Source organism: Elaeis guineensis, chromosome 12 (genome assembly GCF_000442705.2).
Source record: "Elaeis guineensis isolate ETL-2024a chromosome 12, EG11, whole genome shotgun sequence".
NCBI classification, from domain to species: domain Eukaryota; kingdom Viridiplantae; phylum Streptophyta; class Magnoliopsida; order Arecales; family Arecaceae; genus Elaeis; species Elaeis guineensis.
The window spans coordinates 31,108,888-31,130,972 of record NC_026004.2 but is presented as its reverse complement, the minus strand read 5'-3'; positions in this window follow the sequence as shown (position 1 = coordinate 31,130,972).

Genomic DNA, 22,085 nt, shown 5'->3' with positions numbered 1-22,085 from the left:
ATGAGCCCACAAAATCTCAGGAAGATCTTCAACATCCTCTCAAGCACATCTGTTAACGATTCGGAGCGTCCAAAGAATCGACAGATATCGATCGAAGGAGTTCGATCAGCATCGAAAGTCAAAAGGGCTCTACAACGTGCTAGCACTCATGAGGAGTCGATCAGATCAAATGCTTCATGTAGATGATCCACAGAGGCCAGACACGCTGTGTGGCTGCATCACGATGATCAGACTCTTCTGACGATGATCAGATTGCGGCGATCTACTCCCCGCACAAAGGTATTGTATTTTGAACACATTACAGTAAAGTGTTTACTGTTCGAATTTGAATTTCAAATTTAAATACATGCATGCTATATATCATATTTCGATCCTAGTGTAGGGTAAATTTATATTAATTAATTAGATTAATTAATATTTTTCTACTGTAAAATCATAATTTTGAAAAAATTTTAAAATTACCATTTTACCCCTACACTGAATTTTCCATACTTATAATTTTAATTAAATCTAATCAAATTAATAAATTAATTGAGCCATAGATCCGATCAAAATAGGATCATTTCTTCCTTACCGATTGGATCATCTCATAACCTAATCAGATCTGACCTGATTGAATCCAATTTAATCAGACTTGATTCCAACTTTAATTCTTAATCAAATTAAGCTAATTAGTGATCTAATCACTAATTAATCCTTTATTAATGATAGAATCTAAGTCTAGTGAGACTCTTCACCAAAGTCTCTGTCTAGTGGGACTCTTCAGCAGAGTCCCATCCACTAGGACTCTTCAAATTAACCATGTGATCGGAGAGAAACTTCTAATGTGTATGATCCTATAGGTTCGAACCTAATTCGATAGTATAAAAATAAATTTTTATACCAATCAGAGTAACCATCTAGTAATGATTTTCGACATCCAGATAGGTCGAATGTATGCAAAGCAACACTCAAGAACCTATTTGGATATAGTTGCCGTATAATTCATCCCTATAATCCTTGATGCTAGAATGACTTAGAGTTTAAACTATCAACTCTCAACAATACATCCATTATGTATTTCAACCTAATAAATTCTGTGACTCCTCACAAGGATTGCCCTGGCCAAGGTCTTGCTAAATTGAAATACAAAGCATTCTCTCCAATCCTTTGGAGTGATCAATTTTATCTTGATTCATGCATTGACTTCACAAGTACTTGACTGTGTCTAGAAATCTTCGAATCTTGAATTAAAAATTCAGATAGTCTGACATCAAAGCATAGTGAGTTGCTTGCAAGTTACCATAGTGATCTCAGGTCGAAGGGACACTTATACCTATATCCCTTCAGAGTGACTCTTGACAGCAGAGTACTCCAGAGTTATTTACGTTCAGTGAAATATACTTCTATATTTCACCTGCATGCCATACTAACGTCTTTACGTTCTTTGATTAAGAGGACAACCAACCTATATGGCACACAATGATTTACACTTAATATATCTATCATCCTAGTAATAGCATATCATTTGGTCACAAACTCATTTAAGGACTAAACGATAAATTCTCCTTTATCGATTTAAAATAGTCTTAAGGACTCTCATCATAACACAGAAGTTCGATATAGAAGATGTACAAGCTTATGATAAAAAAATTATCAAATAAATATTTTATAAATTAATTTATATACAATTACATCAATAAGCTCAACTGCCAATAGACTGATGATTGATTTTGAGATACAATTTTCAACAACTTCATCACCTTTATCGATGATCTATCATGGTATAGATATTTGTATCTAATAAAATATAAATCTGAAGTTTTTGAAAAGTTTAAAGAATTTAGAAATGAAGTAGAAAAACAAACAGATAAACTCATTAAAATTTTTTGATCTAATCGAAAAGGTGAATACTTTAGTCAAAAATTTTTAAGATATCTTAAGGACAATGGCATAGTCTCTCAATGGACTTCTCTCAAAATATCTCAGCTTAACGAAATATCCAAAAGGTATTAAAAAATATGTCCCAAAAGCCAATCGTCAACCTGTTAATAGTTGAGCAACCTTGTATTGTAATTGATTTGTTTGGTATTTTCATCACAAGTTTTCATCTTCTAATAAACTCCGTTGTTGTGATGAAGTCCTTAGGACTATTTAGATTCGATAAAGAGAAGATTTATCAATTAGTCCTTAAAATTGTTCATGACCAAATGATAGGCTGTTAATAAGAACGACAGCTTTTATCGAGCATGATCGCTATAGGCCATATGGGTTGGTTGTCCTCTTAACCGAGTGTGGAGACACTGGTATGGCATACAGATGAGATGTAAGGGTACATCATCATTGAACATGACCAACTCTAGAGTATTTTACTATCGAAAATATCTCTAATGGGATATAGGTATAAGTGTCCCTTAGACCTGAGATCGCCTCAGTGACTTGCAAGCAACTCACTATGCTTTGGTACTGGACTAACTGAATTTTTAATTCAGTGATGGAAGGCTTCTGGGCACAGTCAAGTACTTACAAAGTTTGAGTGTGATCAAGATGGGATTGTCCACTCTAAGAGTTGGAGAAAAATGAGACACTGTATTTCAATTTAGCAAAATCTTGGCCAGGGTAATCCATCAGATGGATTTGATATTTTGAAATACAATATAGACAATCTGATTAGAGTTGACAGTTGAACTTTGAGGTGTCCTATGAGCATTTTGATCAAGGGGATGAATTATATGGAAACTATATTCGTATGGGTTCTAAGGATGTTGTTCTACACATTCGACCTATCCGACCGTCGGGTATCATTGCTAGATGATCACTTCGATTGGTACAAAAATTTATTTTTATACTATCAACTTAGGTTTGGACCTATGAGGTCACATACATTAGAGTTCATGATCCAATCAGATGGTTGATCAACGATTAAGAATCGTTCTAGGGTTAAACGATCAATACAATTGACATTTAACCTAGTACAAGTATTACAGGAGGATCGATTAGTAATTCGATTGCTAATTGACTTAATTTGATTAAGCCAATGAGCTGAGATTAAGTCTAATTGAATATGATTTAATTAGATTTGATTTGATCTTGATTGGATCAAGTTCAATTGATTTATTGGATAAGCCAAGTACAAAGAAAAACTAGTCCTAGTCCAATTAAGACTTGGGTCAATCTAATTTTTAATTCGATTAAAAAATTAAATCAGATTTAAATCTAATTTAATCTGATTAAATTAAGTTCTTAATTAGGTTATGACCTATTTTAATTAGGTTGATTTGATTTTGGTTTGATTTGATTTGAGAAACCAAATTTGAACAAGTCATAGATTGAATCCTAGTAAGACTAGGATTCCACCTTGTGCCACCTTAGCCCCCCACGCCCACTCTCTCTTATTTTGTGCAACAAAATCTTCTCTCCCAGGCCTTCACACATGCCCAAAGCTTTTCACTCTTTCTCTCTTACATGGAATGTGGTTGTGGACCAAGTCAAAGTAGGAATTAGTTTGGATTTCAAATTCTATGAGATAGAATTTTAGCAAACCAAAACTCTTTTCTTATGGCACTGATTTTATCCAAATTTTTTATGAGATTTTTATTACTTTTATGGCACATATTGTGTATCCTTTGTTGGTGTTCCATGGCAGAAAAAGAAAGAGGGGGTGCCCATGAGTTGGGCACCCCTTGTCTTGCCCTATTTGGATTTTTCTTGACTAGGTATTTGACCTAGACAAGGATTCTTCATATCTCTTTATTTAAGATGAATTTTTTTAAAAAACTTTTGTGAATTATAGAGAATTGAGAGACCTTTGGGGTGTGTCAAAATTAGAGAGAAAGAGTGTAGGGGCATAGAGATATAATAGACACAAAATTAAGTGTTGGGGTAAGAGCAAAGAGAAGAAGAAGAGGGTCTTCTTCTAGGGTTGTTGTGTTCACCTCTTTTCTTCCTCCATCTGTGAGTTTTCTGAGGGTGTCTAATATTTAAAACTCCTTCTCCTATTTTTTATCTTTGAAAGAGTCCAAATCAAGAAGAAGGAGGCATCTGATCGACCATCGAAGAAGGATCAGCACAGTACTAGCATACTGTGCTGATTTTCTGGACCAGGACTTCTGATCGTGATTCGTGGGCTTGTGTGGATAACTCCTAGAGGCTGGATGTGTGTGTAGCTCACAACATCATCCTCAAGCCCAGATCAGTAAAGTTAGAATGTCTAACTTGCAAGGTAATAGATCTGATCTATTATATTTTACATACATTAGATATAGTGTAGAAACATATTGATATGATCAACATGTAGTTCTTGCTCTTTATATTTTAATTTTTGATTTAATATCATATAATAATCATATAATAGGATCTTAGATTTAAAAAATTTTTAATTTTATAAGATAAATTTTGATTTATTTTAGTCTTCCGTTGCCTGATCTTGAAAAAATTTCAAGATCTAACCCTGAAACCCTAGATCTGGTTCCTTCAATTGGTATCAAAGCCTAGGTTGTTTATTACATGATTATTTATACATGCTTAGATTATTTCTTAAATTAGATCTAATTTATAATCTGATTGTTAAATCTGAAATTAAAATTTTTAGATCAATCACGAACTGTAGGTTGTCTTGCTGTAAAGTTTATCCCTTACAGTGCAAAAGTTGTCCTAGTTCGTGTAGATCTATCTTTAATCATAAATTTATTAGATGTGATCTAGATTAAATTTATAATTTATTAGATTTAAAAGATATTTAAATCTAAAATAAAATTTTTTTGTTAATAATTTCCATACAAAGAACCATCATATATTTGTTTAGAAAATTTGCGCAGTTTAAAGTTGAAATTATTTCAATTACATGAACCTATTTAGATTAGATCTAAAGTAGTTTCATGCTTATTTCACTTGTATTTTGATTATAAATCAAACATACAACTTGGTTGGTAAGAACCATATTATAAAAATATTTTATAAATATAAAAATTATTTTCGAAAAGCCGAACCCCAACCCTTAGCCCAAAACTTAATTGAGAATTAAGAAGTTGTTTGATTAGGTTCTAGGATTGTGAATTGAAGAACCTAAGACACAAACCATAACACATTGGGTTAATAGATTAGTGGGAATTAGGTCCATTAATTGGGTTAGACCCAAGGTTAGATTAAAGATGGACTTAATTAGAGAATTGACTAAATCTAATCAATTGTTGTCTTAGATTAGGTCAAGGATTCTCTAGATCAATTACAATAGTTGTAGTTGGTCAAGTCCATATCTTTAACGAGAACCAAATGGACTTGATTCTTGGCTAAGCGGTCTAGCATGAACTGTTAGGTTGATCTAATCGAAACTAATTAAACCAGTTGATGACTAAGGTAAACCAGACCGATGGTTTTTAATTGGCAGCCCGCTTACCTGGCTATTTCTGATAGTGTCTAAGGCAAACTTTGGGAGACCCTCCCACCGATCGAACTTATCTGGCCTCTTGGTGAATTATATTTTGATCGGATCACTTGACTATTCGAGCTGACCCATGTCAACTAGGTAAATCAGTGTGACTGATTTAAGTGCTCCTAGACCAACCTTTTAATGGTCTCCCTTAAGCTGACTTGGTGAAGCCAGTGGGAGGATCATGATAAGCTGGTTCATCTGACCTCCTCTAAATTAATTAAATCTTTTAAAATTATTAGATCCTTAAAATAAAATAATTATGGTGATAACTAGATTATAGCCTCCTATTAAGTGGATGATAATGGGTCCATCAATTGGATAATCATTGGAGGCCCAAAAGTCTGGTGCTTATCAGTTGATGGAATTATCATTCATAATATGATTTCTTGACTGCATCTTTCTAAATGGTGGTTAGGTTAGCCAACCAAAATTGGGCCTAATCATTCATTGACTAGATGGGCCAAGTATGGTCATGTTAATGGTTGGACCTAACCAAACCTTTTCAGTGGAGGCCAAAACCTACTGATTAGGGACTGGGGTAAAATTTAAATTACTAAAAATTATTTAAAAAAATAATTGATTATGAACCTATCCTTAGATGTACATGGGTTAGCCAACCAAAGTTAGGCTTGTGTGCAGTCTAAGTGGATTCTAGTACCCACTAAGAAATTAGGGTAAGTCCTTGAATTGGAGGTAGAGGCTATCAATTCGAATAAAATAGTGAAAAAAATCTTTTGATTAAAGTCCAAATCTTTAGGTTTAATGAATCAATTACTAATTAGGTTATGATTTTTCTTTGTGCAGATATGGTCACTTCCCTATCGCTCCGATCATTGTTGGACAATGAAAATTTGGTGGGACCCAACTTCGATAGCTGGTACCAAAAGTTGAAGATAGTCCTGGAGCATGAACGGATCTTATATGTGATAACGGATCTTGCACCTGAGGAGCCAGCTGCCAATGCATGTGGAACAGTTAGAGACACTTACCAGAAGTGGCTCAGTGACCGGACCATGGTGCGCTGCATCATACTGGCTGCCATGAGCAATGAGTTCAATCGTAGATTTGAGACGGCTCAGTCAAAGGACATGCTTCAAGTGTTGGAGGATTCCTTTGGTACATCCGATGACATGGAGAGGCACAAGACTAGTTGTGCCATCTTCAATGCCAAAATATGGGATGGTGCCTCTGTCACTGATCATGTATTGTATATGATCGAGCTGATAGAGCATTTGAGCAAGCTTGGCTTTCCCTTACATGAGCAGCTTGGGAAAGATGCAATACTGAACTTGTTGTCCAAGTCTTATCTTCCATTCCTCACTCATTATAGAATGACAAAGCCTGAAGTAAACTACCACAGGTTACTGGGGTTGCTTCAGAACTTTGAGAAGGATTACCAACTCCACAAGGAGTCGGTAAACTTAGTGAGAGGTTCGTCTTCTGGTTCTCGACCCTTTAAGAAAGGAAAGAAGAATAAGAAGAAGAAGTGAAGAAGGTGCAAGTTCAAGCTGGGACATCAGTGTAGGGCCAGACTAGAAAGATCAAGCCCGATAAGAGTCAAACTGAATGCTTCTTTTGCAAGAAGCGGGGGCACTGGAAGAGGAACTGTCCTCAGTACATTGCCTCCCTGGACTCGAACAGGCAGAGAAAGAAGCAAGCTATTGCTGGGCAAGGTATTTATATGATAACTCCTTGTAATTTCTCTATTTATGATATAACTGACTGGGTATTGGATATCGATAGCTCTTACCATATTTGCAATTCGTTGCAGGGGTTGCAGGTCAGTAGGAGATTCGAGCAAGGTGAGAGGTTCCTGAATGTTAGAGATGGAAGATCAATTCTAGTTCTAGCATTAGGAATCTTAAAACTTATATTTGAGTCTCATACCATTATTCTTAATGATTGTCATTTCTGTCCTAGTTTCTTTTTAAATGTTATTTCTGTAGATCTTCTGGCCAAAAATGATTATGAAATTTTAATAAAGAAATATGTTTGTAATATCATTATGAATGGTGTTGCTATTTTTTATGGATATTTGAACAATGGTGTGTATATGTTATCACAACCTGTTAACGTAGTCTATTCTACTGGCAAGCACCCTAGATTAGATAGTGTATCAGATATCTACTTTTGGTACTATAAGCTAGGTCATATAAACAAGAACAGGATAAACAGGTTGATTCAAGAGGGAATCCTCGAAGTCAGTGATTGTGAGTCACTTTCAACCTGTGAGTCCTGTCTTCTTGGTAAAATGATCAAGTTACCTTTTACTGAAAAAGGTAAGAGAGCTACTAAGCTCTTGGGCCTAGTACATACTGATGTATGCGGGCCCATAAGCACAAGTGCTAGAGGTAGATATTTCTACTTCATCACTTTCATGGATGATCTATCCAGATATGGATATGTCTATCTGATGAAATATAAGTCGGATTCATTTAAAATGTTCAAACGATTCTGAAGTGAAGTAGAAAAATAAACTAGAAAGAGTATTAAAACCCTTCGGTCTGATCGAGGAGGGGAATACCTTTTTGATGAGTTTCTCATATATCTAGGAGAGAAAATGGGATTCTCTCCCAATGGACTCCTCCAGGAACACCACAGCATAATGGTGTGTCTGAAAGGACAAATCAGACTCTGTTAGACATGGTCCGATCCATGATGAGTTTTGCCAACTTGCCAACATCCTTCTGAGGATATGCACTCGAATCAGCCTGTTATCTGTTAAATAGGGTTTCAAGTAAATCTGTAATTAAGACTCCATATGAGATATGGACAGGGCGTAAGCCAGCACTTTCACACCTTAGGGTCTGGGGGTATCTGGCCTATGTCAAATGGTTAGTTATAGATAAACTTGGACCTAGGTCTGATAAATGCACATTCATAGGGTATTCTAAAGAGATCAAAAGATATTTTTTCTACCATACTGATGAACAAAAAGTGTTCATCAGTCTTAAGGCAACTTTTTTAGAAAAGGAGTTCCTTGGTGAAGAAACCGTTGCCTCTAAGGTTGAACTTGATGAAGTTCAACAGGTAAAAGGACCGATACCAATAGCTGAAACTGAGTCGAATTTGATTAGATCAGATCTGGAGCTCAATATATCTGCACCATTAAGGCAATCTAATAGAGTACCGTGTCAGTCGGACAAATACTATAATTTTTTGGTCTGGGATGGTGATCCCATCGAACTCGATGAGAACGATGAGGATCCGATCACCTATATGGATGCAATGCAGAGATCTGATTTTGAGAAATGGCTTGAAGTCATGAAATCTGAAATGGAGTCCATGAAAGTCAATGATATATGGACATTGGTTGACCCACCTAAAGGGATTAAATCCATTGGGTGTAAATGGATCTTCAAAAAGAAGAGGGGCACAGACGGAAAGGTGGAGACCTATAAAGCCTGTCTGATTGCTAAGGGGTATCGTCAATATTATGGTATTGACTATAACGAGACATTCTTCTCTATGGCAATGCTCAAATCCATTCAGATAATACTTGCAATAACTGCCCATCTGGATTATGAGATCTGACAGATGGATGTAAAGACAGCTTTCCTGAATGGAGAGCTGATCGAAGAGGTGTATATGATACAACCTGAGGGGTTTACATCCACAGATGAGTCCAAGGTGTGCAAGCTTCAGAGATCCATTTATGGATTGAAGCAAGCTTCTTGGAGTTGGAACATGTGTTTTGATAAGGTGATCAAAACGAATGGCTTCGTTTAGAACGGAGAAGAGCCCTGTATCTATAAATGGATAAATGATCCAGTTGTGGTATTTTTTTATCTTGTACGTGGATGACATTCTCTTAATCAAGAATGACATCCCCGCACTACAGGGAATAAAAGTTTGGTTGTCATCGCAGTTCTCCATGAAGGATTTGGGTGAAGTATCCTACATCCTAGGGATGAAGATCTATAGGGATAGATCTAAAAGGATGCTTGGGTTATCTCAGTTCACTACATAGACACTGTGCTGAAGAGGTTCAGCATGGAGAATTTCAAAAAGAGCTATCTACCGATAGGCTATGGAATTTCTTTTTCTAAGAAGGATTGTCCGACAACTCCTGAAGAAAGAGAGCATATGAGTAGAGTCTCATATACTTCGGTTGTGGGATCTATCATGCATGCCATGACATGTACAAGGCCAGATGTGGCATACTCACTAGGAGTAGTGAGTAGATACCAATATGATCCTAGAGAAAACTACTGGAAAGTGGTTAAAGCCATTCTTAAGTATTTGAAAAATACTAAGGATCAATGGTTGGTTTATGATGAGTCAGATCTGAAACTTGTGGGGTTCACAGACTCCAGCTTTCAATCTGATCATGATAACAGCAGAAGCATATCGGATTATATCTTTACTCTGAATGGTGGAGCTATCTGTTGGAAGAGTTTCAAGCAGCATACTGTGGTAGACTCTGTTTGTGAGATGGAGTACATCGCAGTATCGGATACCGCGAAGGAAGCTGTGTGGCTGAGAAAATTCATCATCGAGCTTGGAGTAGCATCCTCCCTCGATGGTCCGATCTTGCTCTACTACGACAGCACTGGTGCCATAGCTCAGGCGAAGGAACCCAAAACACACCAATGGATGAAGAACATTTTATGCTGCTTCCACCTGGTCCAGGAGATTGTGGATCGAGGTGATGTCGACCTTCAAAAGATTGATGGAAAAAAAAATCTAGCCGACCCCTTCACTAAAGCCCTGACGATAAAGGAGTTCGACAACCATAAGTCGAAGATGGGTATTAGATACTGTGCCGAGTGACTTTAGGACAAGTGGGAGTTATTAGAAAATATGTTCCAAAAGTCAATTGTCAACCTATTGATGGTTGAGCAACCTTGTATTGTAATTGATTTATTTGGCATTTTCATCATAAGTTTTCATCTTCTAATGAACTCCGTTGTTGTAATGAAGTCCTTAGGACTATTTAAGTTCGATAAAGAGAGGATTTATCGATTAGTCCTTAAAACTGTTCACGATCAAATGATAGGTTGTTAATAAGGACGACAGCTTATATCAAGCATAGGTCGCTGTAGGCCATATGGGTTGGTTGTCCTCTTAACCAAGGAGTGTAGAGACACTAGTATGGCATATAGGTGAAATATAAGGATACATCATCATTGAACGTGACTAACTCCAGAGCATTCTACTGTCGAGAATGTCTCTGATGGGATATAGGTATAAGTGTGCTTTAGACCTGAGATCGTCTCAGTGACTTGCAAGCAACTCACTGTGCTTTGGTACTGGACCAACTGAATTTCTAATTCAGTGATGGAATACTTTTGGGCACAGTCAAGTATTTGCGAAGTCGGAGTGTGATCAAGATGGGATTGACCACTCCAAGAGTTGGAGAAGAATGAGTCACTGTATTTCAATTTAGCAAAACTTTGGTCAGAATAATCCATCAGATGGATTTGATATTTTGAAATACAATGTAGATAACCTGATTAGAGTTGACAGTTGAACTCTGAGATGTCCTATGAGCATTTTGGTCAAGGGGATAAATTATATGAAAACTATATTCGCATGGGTTCTAAGAATGTTGTTCTACACATTCAACCTATCCGGCCGTCGGGTACCATTGCTAAATGGTCACTTCGATTGGCATAGAAATTTATTCCTATGCTAACAGCTTAGGTTCGGACCTATGAGGTTACACACATTAGAGTTCACAATCTGATCGGATGGTTGATCAACGATTAAGGATCGTTCTAGGATTAAACGATCAATACGATTGACATTTAACCTAGTACAAGTGTTGCAGGAGGATCGATTAGCAATTCGATTGCTAATTAGCTTAATTTGATTAAGCCAAAGGCTAAGATTAAGTTTAATTGAATATGATTTAATTAGATTTAGTTTGAGCTTGATTGGATCAAGTCCAATTGGTTTATTGGATAAGTCAAGTACAAGAAAAATTAGTCCTAGTCCAATTAGGACTTGGGTCAACCTAATTTTTAATTTAATTAAAAAATTAAATCAGATTTAAATCTAAATTAATCTGATTAAATTAGATTCTTAATTGGGTTAAGACTTATTTTAATTGGGTTGATTTAGTTTTGGTTTGATTTGGTTTGATAAACCAAATTTGAACAAGTCATAAATTGAATCCTAATAAGACTAGGATTCCACCTTGCGTCACCTTAACCCCCAACGCCCACTCTCTCTTATTTTGTGTGACAAAACCTTCTCTCCCAGGCCTTCATGCATGCCCAAAGCTTTCTACTCTTTCTCTCTTATATGGAATGTGGTTGTGGATCAAGTCAAAGTAGGAATTAGTTTGGATTTTAAATTCTATGAGATAGAATTTTAAGAAATCAAAACTCTTTCCTTATAGCACTGATTTTACTCAAATTTTTTTTAAGATTTTTATTGCTTTTATAGCACATATTGTGCGCCCTTTGCTGGTGGTCCATGGCAGAAAAAGAAAGAGGGGGCGCCCATGAGTTGGGCACCCCTTATCTTGCCCTATTTGGATTTTCTTTGACTAGGTATTTGACCTAGACAAAGATTCTTCATATCTCTTTATTTAAGATAAAATTTTTTTTGAAATTTTTATAGATTATAGAGAATTGAGAGACCTTTGGGGTGTGTGAAAATTAGGAAGAAATAGTGTAGGGATGTGGAGATATAATAGACACAAAACTAAGTATCTGGATAAGAGCAAAGAAAAGAAAAAGAGGGTCTTCTTCTAGGGTTGCTGTGTTCACCTCTTTTCTTCCTCTATCTGTGAGTTTTCTGAGACTGTCTCACATTTAAAACTTTTTCTCCTACTTCTCATCTTTGAAAGAATCTAAATCAAGAAGAAGGTGGCATCTGATCGACCATCGAAGAAGGATCAGCACAGTACTAGCATACTGTGCTGATTTCCTGGACCAGAACTTCTGATTGTGATTCGTGGGCTCGTGTGGATGACTCCTAAAGGCCGAATACATGTGCGGCTCATAATATCATCCTCAAGCTCGGATCAGGAAAGTTAGAACATCTAACTTGCAAGGTAATAGATCTGATCTATTATATTTTACATACATTAGATGTAGTATAGAAACATGTTGATATGATCAATATGTAGTTCTTGCTTTTTATATTTTAATTTTTAATTTAATGCCATATAATAATCATGTAATAGGATCTTAGATCTAGGAATTCTCTGATTTTATAAGATAAATTTTGATTTATTTTAGTCTTTCGTTGCCTGATCTTGAAAAAATTTCAAGATCTAACCCTGAAACTCTAGATCTGGTTCCTTCAAAAGGATGAATAGGACTCTATTAGATATTGTCAGATTCATAATGAGCTTCACTGATTTATCCTTATATCTTTAGAGATATACTTTATTAATTATAATTCATTTATTGAATAGGGTTCCATCAAAATCTGTTCCTACCACACCATATGAGATATGGCATCGTAAGAAGTCGAGTCTAGATTATTTTAAGACTTGGAGATGTTCGACCTATATCAAGAGATAGATGACTAATAAATTAGAAGATAGATTTGTAATAGCTTATTTTATTGGATATCTAAAAAAAATTAAAAGAATATTACTTTTACTTTCTACAAGATCACAATGTAATTGTAAGTAGAAAAATCATATTTTTAGAAAAATAGTTTATCCAGGATGGTGGCAGTGGGAGATTAATTGAGCTTGAAGAGAAAGTCTCTAAAGAGCAAAGAACTATGGATCCTCAAGAACCCATTATTGACGAGCCAGTAGTTGATATTCCTCCACCACCTCATAGATCTAGCAGGGTCTTCTAACTTTCAAAAAGGTACATGGGTATGTTTACAAAAAAAAGTAGAAGAAATATTTTGTTGCTCCTAGATTGATTTTGATGATTACAAAGCAGATTGAAGGAATACAAATAATTTTAAAGTAAAAAAAAAAGTCCTTATGCTCTTCAAGGGCAAAATTGTAATTTCACTAAAATTCTGATTTGATAGTATCATTTGATAGAACAAATGATTTGTAAACTATTAGTGAAAATTTCATTGTATTTGGACTTATATTTTTGAAGTTATGAAGGTTTGAAGTGCATGAGTCGACTCATGAGTCAACTCATGGCACTGTGAGCTGATTGGCACGCAAAAAAATTTCCATGGCATGCTGGATTTTTGACTTGGCACGACCTGTGAGTCGACTCATGAGTCGACCCACAAGGCATGAGTCGACTCATGAGTCGACCTCTGCTGGTTTGAGTCGAAAAATCCAGAAATCAGACCTTCTGGTCTGTGCAACAGAAATCGACTCATGAGTCGACTCCTGATGCATGAGTCGACTCATGAGTCGACCCCTGCGATGGAAAATATCAGCAACGGCTATTTTTTTGCCCGTTTTAATTGCCATTTATGCTTCCTAAAATTGCTCTAACGGCTCTTTATCTACCTAAATTATTTTTTCTTGCTTCTAATGCTACAAAATGCTTAAAATGATGAAAGAAATTGCAGTTTAAATAGCAGATCAAATTGAAGAGAAATAAAAAAAAAAAAAAGAAGATCAATCGGCAGATCAAAGAGAGAAGAACAGAAGAGAGGATCCGAAATTTGCACGAAAAAGCCTGAGATCAACGAAAAATCCAAAAAGAAAAAGAGAGAGGATCCACAATATACCAGAGAGAGTGTGAAAGAGAAAAGCAAGAGCTTTCAAGGAGAGAATCTTTCACGCCTGTTGTTTCAACCTTGATCTAGAGATAGTTCAAAGCTTTCAAGAGATCTTCAATCATCAATCAACCTCTTCTCAAGCATTCAAGTGTTCATCCACTTTGAGAAAATCCGAAAAAGGGGTTCTTCATTTGAGTAAAGCTTTTATTGTTATATTCGCTCATTTAAGGAGCTGTTATTGTATTAATCTGTGCTCAAAATTTTCTAACTCTTTATGAGTTTTTGTTCTTATTTTTGGAGGATTTCCAAAACAAGGAAAGGTTGATCCGAACCTGAAATCGGAGTGTTTTGGGTTTACTTGTACTTGGAAAATAAGTGATCTAGCTTGGGATAGCTAGTGTCGGAGTTTCCGACGTTTTGTATTCGGGTTGAATACAAAGGATAGTGGATTGAAATTCTCAAGTAGGATCTTGGGGAGTGGATGTAGGTGCAAGGTTAGCACCGAACCACTATAAATCCTTATGTTTGTGGTGTGCTTTATCGCTTCACTTTATTTCTTTATTATATTCTTGCATTCCTGCTTTAGGTAATTAATATTGATTTAAAGTCTTAGTTTTGTTCTTCATAAGTAATCTGTTGGGCTTAAAATTTTTTAGAAACCCAATTCACCCCCCCTCTTGGGTTGCATAGCTGGGCAACAAGTGGTATCAGAGCCAGTGCTCTAGCCCTTCTTTGATCTAACAATCAAAGAGCCAAAGATCTATGGCAACCCATGTCGGTACTTCTCTAGCCGAGGGGCAATCTACAAACCGATCTCCACTTTTCAATGGGTCTAATTACACCTATTGGAAAGCTCGGATGAAGATATTCATACAAGCACTCGACTATGATATGTGGAGTATCACAGTGAATGGTCCTCACACACCCACCAAGATTATAGATGGTGAGGAGTCAACCAAACCCGAGAAAGAATGGGATGAGGTTGACAAGAAATTGGCATAATTAAATGCCAAAGCCATGAATGTTCTTTATTGTGCACTAGATGCTAGTGAATTCAATCGCATTTCTACTTGTGCATCTGCTAAAGAAATATGGGATAGATTAGAAGTAACTCATGAGGGAACAAATCAAGTAAAAGAGTCTAAAATAAACATGCTTGTACATAAATATGAATTATTCAAAATAGAGTATGATGAGTCCATAACTGCCATGTTTACTCGTTTTACTGATATAATTAATGGTTTAAAGAGTCTTGGCAAATCTTATACTAACAGTGAACTTGTAAGGAAGATTCTCAGGTCACTGCCAAGAACTTGGGAAGCAAAGGTGACTGCCATCCAAGAAGCAAAGGACTTGAACACTCTACCTCTAGAAGAGCTTCTTGGATCCTTGATGACTCATGAACTTAGCATGAAGCAACATCAAGAGGATGAAGTCAAAAAGAAAAGAACCATTGTCCTCAAATCTACAACTTTGCCTGATTATGAAACGGATGACTCTGAAGATGAAGATCAGGATGAAGAGATGGCTCTCATCACCCGAAAATTTAAGAAGTTTTTAAGAAAAAGGAAACAGGGGATGAGAAAGAAATTCACAAAAGGAGATCAAAGCAAAGAAAAGGAGAAAGATCAACCCCCTATATGCTACGAGTGCAAGAAGCCAGGACATTTCAGATCTGAAATGTCCACAATTGAAGAAAGGTCTAAAGAAGTTCAAAAAGAAGGCAATGATGGCGACCTGGAGTGCGAGTGATGACTCAAGCTCCGACGAGGAAACCTCAACAGAACAAGCCAATCTGTGCCTGATGGCACATGAAAATGAGGTAACTTCTGAATCCACTAGTGAATTTACTTTTGAAGAATTGCATGAAGCATTCTATGATTCAATTGATGAATTAAAGAAACTAGGGAAGAAAAACAAAGAGCTGAAATTGGAAAATCAGTCCTTAGTGAAACAAGCTGAAAATCTTTCAATTGAAAAATTCACCTTGATTCAAGAAAATCAAAACTTAAAGGATGAAATGAACAAGCTGAAATCTATAGTAGATAAGTTCACCTTAAGTTCAAACAAACTAAATATGATCCTTGAAAATCAGAAAGCTATATATGATAAGGCTGGACTTGGTTATAAACCCCTGAAGAAACAAAAATTTTTGAAGGATATTTATGTAAATTATTCAAGTAACAAGTCTACAAATATTACTTGTTTTAAATGTGGAAGAATAGGACATAAATCATACACATGTCTTATTAACAAATATGCAAACACAAAGAAAATATGGGTTTCAAAAGGAACCATTCTGACTAACCTGAAAGGACCCAAGAAAGCTTGGGTACCTAAGACAGAAACTTGACCTTTGCTTGCAGGTGTGTCTAGCATCCCAAGAAGGAAACAGGAAATGGTATCTTGACAGCGGATGCTCGAGACACATGACTGGTGATGAATCACAATTCATCACGCTTGATGCTAAGGATGGAGGGATGGTCACCTTTGGAGATAATGGCAAAGAAAAGATCATCGGGATAGGTAACATTGGTATCACTCCCTCCAAATACATTGAGAATGTTTTACTAGTTAAAGGTTTAAAGCATAACTTACTTAGCATTAGTCAATTCTGTGATAAAGGGTATAAAGTAAGTTTTGAATCATCTGTTTGCATTGTGACGAGTCCTATTAACGATGGCATTAAATTTATAGGACATAGGCATGGCAATGTTTATATGGTAGACTTGAATGATTTAACTAAATTAGACATCCAATGCCTAGTTTCCTTAAATGCTAAAATAAATGAGACTAGTTGGCTGTGGCATCGTAGACTTGCACACATTAGCATGCATTCTCTCTCAAAATTAATTAAAAAGGATTTAGTTCTCGATTTGCCAAAACTAAATTTTGAAAATGATAGAATTTGTGATGCATGCCAATTAGGTAAACAAACTAGAGTATCATTTAAATCCAAAAATATTGTTTCAACTTCTAGACCTTTAGAGCTCTTACATATGGATTTATTTGGACCAACAAGAACCACCAGTCTAGGAGGAAAATGATATGGCTTTGTAATTATAGATGATTATTCTCGTTTTACTTGGGTTTTCTTTTTAGCTCACAAAAATGAAATTTTTCAAATTTTCACGAAATTTCATCGAAAAGTCACTAATGAAAAAGGGTTTTCAATTCAAAATATTAGAAGTGATCATGGAACAGAATTTGAAAATCATGACTTTGAAAATTTTTGTGATGAAAATGGAATTGGCCATAACTTCTCTGCTCCTAGGACACCCCAACAGAATGGGGTAGTTGAAAGAAAAAACAGAACCTTAGAAGAAATGGCCCGTACCATACTTTGTGAAAGCAACCTTCCAAAATATTTTTGGGCATATGCTATTAACACAGCATGTTACATTTTAAATCGTGCTTTAATTAGACAATTTTTAAAGAAAACCCCCTATGAACTTTGGAAAGGAAGAAAACTAAATATTGCATATTTTCATATTTTTGGTTGCCGATGTTTTGTATTAAATAATGGCAAAGAAAAACTTGGTAAATTTGATGCAAAATCAGATGAAGCAATCTTTCTAGGTTACTCCTCCACTAGTAAAACATTTAGAGTGTTCAACAAAAGAACTTTAGTAGTTGAGGAGTCCATACATGTTGTCTTTGATGAATCTAACGATCTTCCTTCAAGGAAGAATGAGGGTGTTGATGATGCAGATCCACTAATAGAAGGTATAAAGGAGATCACTCTGAAAGATTCAGCAACTCCAGAAGACAAGGATCAAGAAGACGAACAAAATGAAAGAGGTGAAGAAATTCAAGAACAACCTCAAGGTACAAATGACTTATCCAAGGAATGGAGGTATGTTCACAACCACCCTAAGGAATTAATAATTGGTGATCCTATGCATGGGGTAAAAACCCATTCTTCACTTAGAGATGTACTTAATCATTGTGCATTTGTATCTCAACTTGAACCTAAAACTTTTGAAGAAGCTGAAAATGATCATAACTGGATTAATGCTATGCAAGAAGAACTTAATCAATTTGAAAGAAATAATGTTTGGACCTTAGTGACAAGACCTAAAGATTATTCAATAATTGGCACAAAATGGGTCTTTAGAAACAAATTAGATGAACATGGAAATATAATTAGAAATAAAGCAAGACTGGTTGCTAAGGGATATAATCAAGAAGAAGGAATTGATTTTGATGAAACCTTTGCACCTGTTGCTAGATTAGAAGCTATTAGACTTCTACTTGTTATGCTTGCTTTATGAAATTCAAACTATTTCAAATGGATGTTAAAAGTGCATTTTTAAATGGATATATTTCTGAAGAAGTATATGTAGAACAACCCCCTGGATTTGAAAATCATGCTTTTTCCAATCATGTCTTTAGATTAAATAAAGCTTTATATGGTCTAAAACAAGCACCTAGAGCATGGTATGAAAGGCTAAGCAAATTTCTACTAAATAATGGTTTCTCAAAGGCAATGTAGATACAACCCTATTTATTAAAAGAAACCAAAATGATATGCTAATTATACAAATTTACGTTGATGACATAATTTTTGGGTCTACTAATGAATCCCTTTGTCAAGACTTTGCTAAGCTTATGCAGGGAGAGTTCGAGATGAGCATGATGGGAGAACTCACCTTCTTCCTCGGACTTCAAATCAAACAATCAAAAGAGGGAATCTCCATCACCCAAAGCAAGTACACCAAGGAACTACTCAAAAGATTTGGAATGGAGAACTGCAAACCAATTGGCACACCAATGAGTCCCTCAAGTAAGCTTGACAAGGATGATGAAGGTAAAAGCGTAGACTTAAAATACTACAGAGGTATAATTGGCTCATTATTATATTTAACTGCAAGTAGGCCTGATATCATGTTTAGTGTCTGCTTATGTGCTAGATATCAAACTAATCCTAAAGAATCTCATTTGAATGCTGTTAAAAGAATCCTTAGATACTTAAATGGTACACAAACTATAGGGTTATGGTACTCTAAGGACTCACAAATTAATTTGTTAGGATATTCAGATGCTGATTTTGCTGAATGTAAATTAGATAGAAAAAGCACAAGTAGAACTTGCCAATTTTTTGGAGTTAACCTAATCTCATGGTTTAGCAAGAAACAAAATTCGGTGGCACTGTCTACGGCTGAGGCCGAATACATTGCAGCCGGAAGTTGTTGTGCTCAAATCTTGTAGATTAAGCAACAACTCGAAGATTTTGGAATCAAACTTAATGAAACATCAATAAGATGTGATAATACAAGTGCCATAAATCTATCTAAAAATCCAATTCAACATTCAAGATCCAAACATATTGAAATAAGACATCATTTCATAAGAGAACATGTTCAAAACAAAAATATAATTCTTGAATATGTTTGCACTAAGAATCAATTAGCTGATATCTTTACAAAGGCCCTCAGTGAGGATAGATTCTGTGAAATTAGGAGAAATCTAGGAATTCTAGATCCATTTGCCTAAAATTTCTCAATTTTCAAAGAATTGATTAGAGCTCAATTTTCAACATCCATCCTGGTCCCAAAAGCTCAGATTTATCACTCTAAAAATTTATCATTGAGCAAAATTCCTTCTCCCAAAATTTTGAATTTTTCTAAAATTTATTTGCATTTTTTCTGAATTTCTGAACTTCATGAGTCGACCCCCATGAGTCGACTCAATGGCAAACTTGTAAATCCCACAAACTTCCCACGGGATCATTGTTTTTAAACGGGAACCCTGTTTGTGAGATGACTCATCTTCTCATCGTCTTCCTTCCGAAAGCCGTTCTTTCCAACTCTTTCTTGCTCCAAAACCAAGGATTTATCTCGAGGCAATTCTCCCTCCTACTCTCCACCAAAAATTGCCTCCTTGAAAAAGAGATTTCTCGTGCTTTCTCGCATTGCTCGGCGCGGTTGGAACGTGCCCTAGCACTTCATCGAACTTCCAAAATCCACTTCTTTTCTCCACTAAAATTCCTCTTTACTCTCTTGTGATCCCTCCTCCTCTCAATTCAAGTCTTCTTGTCTGCTACTTTATTGGATATGGCTCCAAAGATGAAGCTTCCCCAAAGAAGGAAATCAATCCGTGAGCCTGAAGAAGTTGTCCGAAAGAAAAGCATGCTCAGTCTTCAACTGCTCCCACTCCAGTTTCAGTACCTGCTCAAGGTCTCTCTCAATCCTCTATAAGCCCCAGTGTAAATCCTCTTTCTGATAGAAAAGTAGAAACCGGGAAAAGTATAGATTTTCGGTTCTTTGAGAAAGAAGGCTTTACTTTTGCTACCAAGATCAAAAATCAAGGATGGAAACTCTACTGCTTCCTTAAGGAAGTCACCTATGTTGACCTTGTTAGAGAGTTCTACCAGAACCTACATTATGGAAACGGGTCAGTGACTTCAACAGTCAAGGGGATTGACATATGCTTGGATTCTAGGATATTGGGAGATATACTTCAGTTGCCTAGTGAAGGATACTCATATATGGAACTCCCAATTAAAGAAGAAGGGATCAGAATTATCTTAGGAGAAGCTTTTTCAGGAAGTTTAAACAAATTGGAAGCAAAGCTATTATCCATTGAGATGAGGGTCCTGCATCAGATTGTAACAAAACTCTTTTTTCCTAGGAGTGGTAGACATGACTTACTTTCCGGCAGAGATGTATGTGTCATGTTTCATATCATCACTCAGACCCCCCTAAACCTCCCTGCACTTATGATAGAGGCCATGAGAGAAACTTTGAACAGATCCAAGGCACACTTGCCTTATGGTATGGCCCTTACTAGAGTATTTAGGAGGTTTGGAGTTAGCTGTGAAGGGGAGGCACCTACCAAACTCTCACATGTGAACACTTTCAACCAACACAGCTTGCACCGACTGAGAATTACAAAGACTGTTGGTGGTTGGATCAAGGGCTCTGAAGAAAGAGCTGAGGAGAGAGCTGAGGAAAGAGCTGAAGACAGAACTGAAGGCAGTGTAGAAGAAGAAGGTCCATCTTCTCCTGTACATGACTTCAGGGTAGCATCACCAGATACCCAGTTCATTCCTGATACTGAGGCTGGCCCTTCTGAGTTTACTAGGATGCCCACACCAGTGTATCAGCCAGAGAGCAGAGCACCTCATTCAGAGTTCAGACTGGCTGACGATCAGATCGAGCATATATCTCAGCGTGTGTCTTCTTTGCTGTCTAGCCAGTGGGATAGTACTTCTTTTGCACCTGGAGTTACCTCTTCTGATCAGACCATTACTCCCCACATCTCCACTGTGTTTCAGATGATATCAGATCAGTCCATCAGGATCCAGCAGCTTGAGGACACAGTCTGGAGACTTACTGGCAGAGTTCTTGACTTGCAGGGGCAAGTCCTTGCATTGGCCCATCCCCAGCCACAGGAGTCTACTATTGAGGTCACAGACCTCACTGCAGAGGCTGGCAGGCTCAGAGGAGCTCTAGAAGGTGGATATGAATTACTGAGGAAAGAGATCCGAGGATCGAGTGAGCATGCTACCACCCAGTTCACTGCTCTACTTCAATCTGTTTCTAGAGCACTGAACGTACTTGATTCTATTAGACTCACCCTTTCTGTTCAGTCCCTAGCATCTCAGCGTTCTCAGCCACCCAGTTCTTCTCGCTCTCCTGCTCGTGGTAGAGGCAGACGGGGTAGAGGACGCACTTCTGATCCATCATCTCCTCACCCTATATCTGATGACTCCGATCATTGACTTATCTTGATCTTTACTAGATCCTAGGTGTTAGTGTCTTGTTCTAGGATCTATACCTTGGGGTCATGTATTGACATTTAGCTGGTTGAATTTTATGTATTGAAACAATTATGATATTAATGGAATCATCTTTTACCTATATTTCTACCTCTTTGTAATGATATCGATCATATTTTGGTTATATATTTTCTTCTTGTGGAAATATTGTCTTCTCCTTGTTGTTGTTTGCTGTTGATAATTGCTATATTAAGGGGGAGCAAACATCTGTGAAAAACTCTAAAGGGGAAGAAATTAAAGAATGTTTCAGAAAAAGGAAGAGTTAACTATGTTTGATGATGT